This window comes from Hippopotamus amphibius, chromosome 3 (assembly GCF_030028045.1).
Source record: "Hippopotamus amphibius kiboko isolate mHipAmp2 chromosome 3, mHipAmp2.hap2, whole genome shotgun sequence".
Taxonomy (NCBI): domain Eukaryota; kingdom Metazoa; phylum Chordata; class Mammalia; order Artiodactyla; family Hippopotamidae; genus Hippopotamus; species Hippopotamus amphibius.
In genome coordinates, this window is record NC_080188.1 from 83137522 (window position 1) to 83146643 (window position 9122).

Consider the following 9122-nt stretch of genomic DNA (forward strand, 5'->3'; position numbering starts at 1 on the left):
GAGATCAACTAAGGAGTGAATAAATAGAAAAAAGAAAGGGTCCAAGGACTAAGCCCTCAGGCATTCTGACAGTCAGAGGCTGGGGAAGAAGAAACTATCATGGGAGATGAAGACAGAACAGCCAGAAAGGTGGGAGGAAAACCAGGAAGTGTGTTGTCCTGGGAGGCAAGCGGAGAAAGTGTTTCAGGGAGGAAGGTGTCAGAAAGGTCATCGGTGTGTAACTTGAAACTGTTAAGAGGTAAGCCGGGGTAACACTGGAAAGAGGGAAGATGAGACAGCTACTAAAATAATCAGAAAGCGCTCAGAATGACTGGAGACTAGGTGTTCCAGTCTGAGGACAAGATCATCACAGTGAGGCAGCAAGGAGCCTCACCCCGCCTCTGGGGCCTGTGAGCAGGGATCCAGCTCCTGGCAGAGGGCACAGGGGAGGCGTGTCTCCAGGCAACAGAGCCAAGTTTCAGTTAGGGAGGAGAAGAGACCACGCAGGAGAGGTAGGCGAAGGAGGATTTTGCTGATGACTGACCCAAGTTTCAGAAGGTGGGTGAAAGGGTTTCAGGAGATGGGGAGGTCAGAAAATAGGGTAGGGATTAGACTCTCAGGGAGGAAAGATGACCTGTGAGTCCCAGGTCTTGCAGGGATGGACATCGGTGGAGATAAGGAACGTGACGGGTTAGTCTTGATGGTCACGAGGCAGGTAGCGAGGGATCTGGGGGTCTTGACAGGAGCTGGACGGGTTCTGGGGCTCCCTGCCCCCAGCCATGGCTGCTGGGAGGGGTGTGCGATCTGGCTCAGGGGTGATCTTGCCCTGAGCAGGGCCCTCTCTAGGGCCTTCTTTAATCCCCACAACACTGTGAAGTGAGTACTGTTATTGTTCTGATTTTACAAAAGAGGATATATTCAAAAAGCAAGGAGCACAGAAGAGCGGCAGGACTTGGTGAATAAAGACCTTACAGTGCAGGTTGAATCTGGTCTTAGTCACTGGTAAGGGAGTTGAGAAGGGAGGCTGCTTGGGTGTGAAAGTGGAGGGAAGAGCCGACTGGGAAGTGGATACCTGTTTAACAGGTTTTGAGGTGAAGGTGCAGGCAGAGGGGGTTGACAAGTGGAAATGAGTTGACGATGATTGGAAATATAAAAGCAAGCTTGGCTGATGTGTCAGAGCAGGAGAGGTTGATTTGGAAGTCAGCAGTCCAAGCTAGAGCACACCTTTCCATCCCAGATCTTCCCCGGGTAGGGGGTCTTACTACCACAGGGAAAACAGATTTTGTTTTCTAGGGGTGAGAAACAGGAGGAGAGTAGAAGTGGATTTCAATTTAGGAACTTGATAAAATCTCAGCTGTTGCCCCCAAACTACCCGTATAATACCATCTCACTTGGCGTGCTCTGAAGGATGCTCTCCCAATTTTATTGCTGTGTAAAGCTGGTGCTTTTGAAATATTGCTTTAACAGTGACCTCTAGTGTTATAAAGAGATCTCTGCTAACCGACAAGGCAGTCTAAAAATGAAAATTACCTTAACTTAAGACACATGCATAGATTCTTATTGCCAGAAGGTACCTTAATGAATTATTCAGTCCGTCTCTCTGCCTTTAGGGAGGACATCGCTTGAACAATTCCGGGTCACTTCCCTTCAAGGCAGATGTAATGGAGCTTAAGAAAGTTCAGAGAATGGCAACTAGAGTAAACAAGGAGAGAAATGTACTTTCCTGTGAGAACAGATTTTTTTTTTTTAAGATGAAGAAGAATACATTACAGACTAGAGAGTTGACATATATGAAACACTGAGCTCATAGAATGGATCTCCAAATGTGCGATCTCTTTGAAACTATGAAGAGTGGGCTTTCGTATAACACTGGCTGCCACTTTTGAGCATTTGCTCTGTGCCAGGTATGTGTTCAACCACCCTTGAGGTAAGAACCATTATTATCTCCATTTTACAGGTAAGGAAATTTGTTATACAGCAAATTGATTGCAATTGTAAAGAACCCAGGTGACACAGCTTAAAGGGGGCAAAATCAGGATTGGAATCAGGCTTCCCGACTCCCAAGTCTGTGCTCCTAACCTATACACACAACAACCCTGGAATAGACAGAAATGCTAATTTAGATATAGGATGCACATGAATCGGTAAATCAGCAAAGGATAAAAATATAAATTTGTTCAAGAAAAGTGTGGATGTGGACATTGCTGTTTGGAATGACTGGGTTGTTCCAGCCATGGGCGGTTCCCCTCTATTTCTCACCCAGTGTTGCTCAGTCCTAGCAAACCCCAGATCTATGGATCTTCAGAGAAGAAACCCAAGGCAGACTGACCCATGCATTTCAAGTTTTTAAAACCCTCATTAGCAGAAAAATTCTTTGTGTCTAGGGTAAATCACTCCTGTTGATGCCCATTTTCCTTTATTCTGTCATCAGTGAAGATGGAGAACAGGTGGACAAAATCCTCTCTCACTTTTTCTGTATGTGAATACCATCACTAAGTCACGCTTCAGCCTTCTGGTCTATCTGCCTTCACGCTACACCATCCCTCATCCTTTCCAGTATCTCCAGAGGTCTTTTGTCTACCTTGAGGCTTTAATGCATCTTATGGGAGCATTTTCAATCCTAAAAAGAAGTTTGTGCTTACATAATTAATAAATCATAAAAATGTCTTCCTTCATAACATTTACACAATGTTTCTCATTTTCAAAGGACTCATTTTCCATATACCGTATCTTGCCTGATTCCCACATGTTTGTGCCTGTTTAACAGAAGAGAAAATGAGGCTCTGGGAAGTGAAGCGATTTGCCTAAGGTCCCATAAGGGAGTAGTGGAAAAATAATGAGGTTGACAAGAAAAGAGGCTGCACGGTATTTGATGACAGAAAATCAGAAAGTTTTTTTTAGAAGGCATGTAAGGGTTGGAAAATAATCCTTTTTGCCTTTTCTGTTTGTTTTGGTAGCTATCAGCATCTGACGATATATATCTAGCAAACAAAACGAAACCCTTTCCAGTCATCCCTGGGGGCTTCATTTTCATAGCTGGAGCCCAGACCCTCTCCTTCAACTTTTGGGACTTAGGTAACTGCCAACTCAGTGCCACCTAATTACTATGGTGCCAGGCAGTGTTCCAACCACCCTCCATGTATCAGCTCAAGTAATCTTCACAAAAACCCTGTGAAGGTGGGGGCTATTTTTACCTCTCATTTTACAAATGAGGAAAAAAAGCATAGAAAGGTTAAGTAATTTGCTCAAGATTTTACAGGTAGTCCTGGTCAATATAAAGGTAAAGTAAAATCTGCCTAAATCCTGCTATTAAACGGTAAGCATCCATCAGAGACTGTGATGCTGTGTAGGCAGGACAAATATGCTTCCTTTGACACTCAAGGAATTTGGGTTTCAGTGAGGTTAAGTCATTTAGTGTTGGTCATACAGTGAGGCAGGGCTGGTACCCTCTAGCATCCTCCAGTGGTCGTATCACTGTTAAAATGGTAAATTTTTCTGTACATGTTGACAATGCTGTTGCCTCAAGCTCCCCCAGTATCCCCATCACCCCTGCTGCCCAGGCTTCTCCTCTGCAAGCCCTCCAGATCTCCCTACAGCCTGGTGACTCCAGGGGTCCCTGCTCCAATGATGGTTTCACCCACCTCTGGCAGGCTCCCTTTAGGAACTGGCATCAGGGAGACAAGAGGGGGGCTGCAGGGAGGCAAGGGGCCCACAGGAGAGAGGGCAGCCCAGAACAGGAGGATTTGAGGGGCATCTGCTGTATAGATGGTTTCATTTCCCCTCTGCATTATCACCTGAAAGACAAAATAGGGCTTAGGAACAGCAGAGGAAGTATTTCTCCTTTGTTTTCACAGTACCTGGAGAAACTCCAGGTGTCTGAGCAAATAAACAACCCTGTCTGTGTTGCTGGCTGACTTAGAGGAGAGAGGACCAGCATCTGGGGAGAGCCAGAGAGCTGGGAATGAAAACTAAGGGGCCTCTCTCCTCCCTGATCCATCACGTAACATACACATGAAGCCCTCCCATACCGGGCCAGGCCGTTAAGTGGGGCTCCGTAAAATACACGTGTATTTTCTTGACTAAGTTATGATGTGAGTTGTTAAAAAAAGAGCTGTGAGTCTGCTTTCAGCCTTGAATTTAGTAGGGGGTTACTATAGCTCCACAGCAGACAGGCAGCAGCCAGGAAGGGGGTTGCCAAACAAGGAAACACTGTTTTGGTAAAAGAGAGAGTTTCTGAAGTGGGCCAGTCGTTATACATATTAGTGACAAATGCCTGTATGCTGATGTCAGAAGATGAATAGTAAAAGCAAGAATGTCTTAGGAGAGACCTGAGCATAACTGATTCTTCCAAGTATAAATCCTCTGAGTTAGTTCCCTGGCTCCTCAGGCATTACTTGGAAAAAAGAACAGCAGATGAGGCATCCACCCGTCTGTACAAACACACTCTCAGGGCACAAGCAGGCGAACAGGAACAAAAACAGGGTAAATGGCACAGGGTGAGAAGTCAAGATGATGACAGATGACCGACAGATGGAGCCTGAAAAGTAGCAAGGGTTCGTGAAGAAGTGTTCCTCAGTCAACAAAGAGGTTCCACAAAGATTCACGTGTTGAGTTTAATAATCACCTCCTTGCAAAGGGTATAGCAGAAAGAGAATTGAATCATAAAAAGCAAAAGATGTTTTTATTACTTTTCTAGGGCTGCGAACTCGGTGATTTACAACCACAAAATTTATTCTCGCACAGTTCCAGAGGCCAGAGTCCAAAATGAAGGTGTCGGCAGGGCCACACTCCCTCCGAAGGCTCCGAGGGACAACCTCTTCTTGTATCTTCCAGCTTCTGGTGGCTCCTGGCATTCTGTGGCTTGTGGTAGCATCACCCCAGTCTCTGCCTCTGTCTTGTGTGTCTCTTTGTGTCCTCTCCTCTTTTTCTTTTTATTTTTTTGTGGGTGAATTTTTTGTTCCAGTTTTATTGAAATGTTGTAACTGACATACAACACTGTGTAAGTTACAGCATCGTGATTTGACTTACATACATCATGAAATGACTACCATAATACATTTAATAAACATCCATCACCTCACACAGACACAAAATTAAGAAAAAGAAAAATAAACCTCTTTTTTCCTTTTGATGAGAACTCAGGATTTATTCTCTTAACAACTTTCATATATAACATATAGCAGTGTTAATTATATTTATCATGCTGTGTGATAAATATATCATACATCCTTGTATTTATTTATCATACACGCTTAGTATTTATCTCATAACTGGAAGTTCATGCCTTTTGACTGCCTTTATCCAATTCCCCCCTCCCCCACCCCCTGCCTCTGGTAACCACAAATCTGATCGCTTTTTCTATGAGTTTGGTTGGTTATTTATTCAGGTGTAATTGACCCACAGCACTGTGTCAGTTCCTGGCACAGACTTTCCTCTTCTTCTAAGAACACTGCTCATTGAATTTAGGGCCTGCCCTAAATCCAGGATGACTTCATTTCAAGATCCTTAACCAATTACATCTGCAAAGACCTTCTTTCCAAATAAGTCCACATTCTGAAGTTCTGGGTGAATATGAGTTGTGAGGGGACGTTATTCGACCCACTATAATGTGTGACCTATTGCAGGAAATGGACAAAAGGGGGAGACTATGCATTTATAAGACAGGAAATTCATTTACTCTTTGTGATTAACTTGTTATTCTTACTATAGCGAACTATCTCATGATTGTTGATAATTAAAAGCAAACTTGACTATAGCCACCATGGAGAACAGTAGGGAGGTTCTTTAAAATGCTAAAAATAGAACTATTGTGCAACCCAGCAATCCTACTCCTGGGCATATACCTGGAGAAAACCGTAATTCAAAAAGATACATGCACCCCGACGTTCTTTGTAGCACTATTTACAATATCCAGGATATGAAAGCAACCGAAATGTCTTTCAACAGATGAATGGACAAAGAAGATGTGGTATATATATATATACAATGGAATGTTACTCAGCCATAAAAAGGAATGAAATAATGCCATTTGCAACAATATGGGTGGACCTAGAGAATATCATACTAAGTGAAGCAAGTCTGACAGAGAAAAACAAATATCATGTATCAACTCATATATGTGGAATCTAGAAAAATGGTACAAATGAACCTGTTTGCAAAGCAGAAATAGAGACTTAGATGTAGAGAGCAAAAGTATGGACACCAAGGGGGGAAAGGGGGGGTGGGATTAATTGGGAGATTGGGATTGACATATATATACTACTATGTATAAAACAGATGGCCAATGAGAACCTGCTGTATAGCACAAGGAATTCTATTCAGTGCTCTGTGGTGACCTAAATGGGAAGGAAATCCAAAAATGAGGGGATATATGTACATAGAGAGCTGATTCACTTTGCTGTACAGCAAAAACTAACACATTGTAAAGCAACTATACTCCAATAAAAATTTTTTAAAAGTTTTTAATAATCAGTTATTAAAAGTTTTGAATCAGTTATTAAAAGCTTTTCATCAAAAAAAAAAGCAAACTTGACTTTTTTCTGTATCCTGTAGGCCAGTGGTGCCCAGATGCTGGGTAATAGAATAGCACTGGTCCAAGGGAAGTTTTCACAGGCCAAGGCATCTTTCCCTAGCAACCCTACAGGCCCTGAGTTGAGGCCCAGGGGCCTCTAGCTGCCCAGCCTCAGCTAAGAGGAATCACTGAGTAGGAGTTTCTTATAGGCACCTGGGTCCCACCCCCCAGATTCTTCAGGGCCCAGTAAGCTATAACTATGGCCTCAGAGCTGTCAGTGAACTTGCTTCAATTTACACAGAATATTTCAAATTAAGGGAAATGCCATGAAAAGTGTTACTTTCACTTTTGTTAACAAATCTATGAGAAACAGAGTTTAATAATGAATGATAAAGGCAAAACATGAGGATAAATTGAACATTTATGCTCTACTTCATAGTATCTCATTGAATATATAACTGCGAGCTGATAAATGTGTACCAAAGTAACAATTATATAAATGTAATATTGTAAAATAAAATTTCATATTGCAATTCTAAACTCAAACCCTATGTACATATTTGTAAAATTATATTTCATCTGTATTTGTTGTCAGGCTATACTAATTAACCTTTATGCTATGTTTTCACTTTTTTTGTGTGTCTGTGGCTTCTTTTTTAAGCTCTTTATTGGAATATAACTGCTTTACGCTGTTGTCTTTTTACTTTTTGTATGTGAAATTAGTTTTTTTTACCAAATAATAGCAAAAAAATAGATTTCTACCTCACAAAATTTAAACAAGGCAACTTTTTGCTGTTCTGTACCTTAAAAAAAATTACTGAGTATATTTTATGTTTCAATGACTTATTACTCTATTGCTTTGGAACACAGAATGATTACAGAAAGAGATTTCAGAATATAAAGGTATTTCACCATAAGAAACAAAAACCTGCCATTGAAAAGTCAAATTTAAAGGCTCTGTTGGTTAACATATTACTATCTGTACTGCTATCCTCAAAGTAAGAAAGTCTGCGTTTGAGGGAAGGTACACCATGAATGTCCTTTACACTGTCAACTCCTGAAGTGCATTTATAGTATAATTCTATTTTACATTTAAATCCAACATTTCAAGAGTATGGACTGTTTGCAAATCAAATTATAGCCATCCGTAGGCTAGGTATTCCACCTGCAGCCCTCACCTGTCCCACCCACCTGAGTGCTCCGCATGCACCCTGATATCAGGCAGGTAGAAGGGCTTCAGAGGCAGGAGCCACACCCAGACTGGGCATGGTCATCCTGCCCAGGACATTGGCTTTGATTTTCCCTGGGCCTTTACTGTAATTGACCAGCACATGACAACCAACAGCAACGGCAGCGTCCCTGGATCGTTACTCCAATCACTTTCAAACGTCAGAAGACCTCGGTCCTCCTTCAGAAGGAAACCCTCACCTGCCTGGTTTAAAGGAAGTTGAATACCTACTCTGTCCAAGGTGTTCCAAGGGGAGTAGCTTATGGTCTGATTGTGTTTTATCATCATTACTTCTTTGATGTTTTGTCTGTGAAATTGCTTCTGTGCTTCTCTCCCTGTTTGCTTAGGGAGAAAATTCAAAACTTTCCGGTGCTTTACTAGACATTGTTTTTGTCAGCTACTGATAATCAGAAAAGCACTAAGTCAAGTTGTCATCTAGTCTTTCCAAATATTTCAAGCTTTTAGAACCCAAGGTCTTCTTCAATTCGTTTAAAATGTTTTTCAATTACAAGCAGAGGCTTTATTTACCAATCTCCAGCACAAAGTCATACTTTAAGAGAGATGTCTGTAACATGGCTGATTTGCTTTCTAATTCGAACTTGTGGAAAGTGAACCACATACTTACACAGGCGGGTGCAGGTATATGCGTATCTCTGGCTGATTCCCAGTGAAACTCTTATTCGCCTCCACAGAGATATATAGCTTAACTTGATGGGTCAAACTGCTTGAGCCCTGCATTCCAGAGAAGGAGCTGGCGTGGACACAAAGATGGCAGGAGTCTAAAAAAGATGAAAAACAGTGTCTTCTTGGTCTTTCTTGTGCTTCTGCAATTCATACATAAAATATACCATGCCCTTGGAAATGGCCTTTTTGCCTCCCCCTCCTACCATCGTGTCAGGGTCGAAGATTTCACAGTGTGTACCAGATATAAGCATCCTTTTGGATTGAGTTGGCCAGTAAATTAACTTATGCTAAACGGCTCTCTGCCCATGACTGTCAACTCTGTCATCCTTGTCAGCCTCCTTTTCCTTCCCCCAGACATTTCATTTCATTGTGGGTGACATTTCATTTCATTCTCAATACCATTTCATCTCTTTGCGGTGTATGAAATTTTTCAGTGAGCAGCATACTCTCTGATCCTCCTGAAGCTGACAAGGATACTTGCACGCCCCCAACAAGTCCAATAATACAACACTGCTTGGATTTCCTTCCAGTCTCTTCCAAGCTTGTCTGCACTTCAGAGGCTGAGTTCTTTAAAAAGGAGCACCTCTCCCACATGTGCTCAAATCCCAAGACTGGACTTAAGCCTTCTGTACAGACACACACCACCAAGGATAATCTGTCACGTGAAGGTCTTTAATAGGTTAGTGGGCAAAGGTCATCTAGGAATCAGAAATCAAGATA

At 42.2% G+C, this 9122-nt stretch overlaps 1 long non-coding RNA gene across 1 annotated transcript; it reads left to right on the top strand.

Annotated features, from left to right (window-relative positions):
- Positions 1-402: 402 nt before the first annotated feature.
- On the top strand, positions 403-7033 carry LOC130848168 (uncharacterized). Its single transcript, XR_009052556.1, has 3 exons — positions 403-537; positions 1590-1883; positions 4676-7033. It is a non-coding gene; the product is annotated as an uncharacterized LOC130848168 (long non-coding RNA).
- The last annotated feature ends 2089 nt before the right edge of the window (positions 7034-9122 follow it).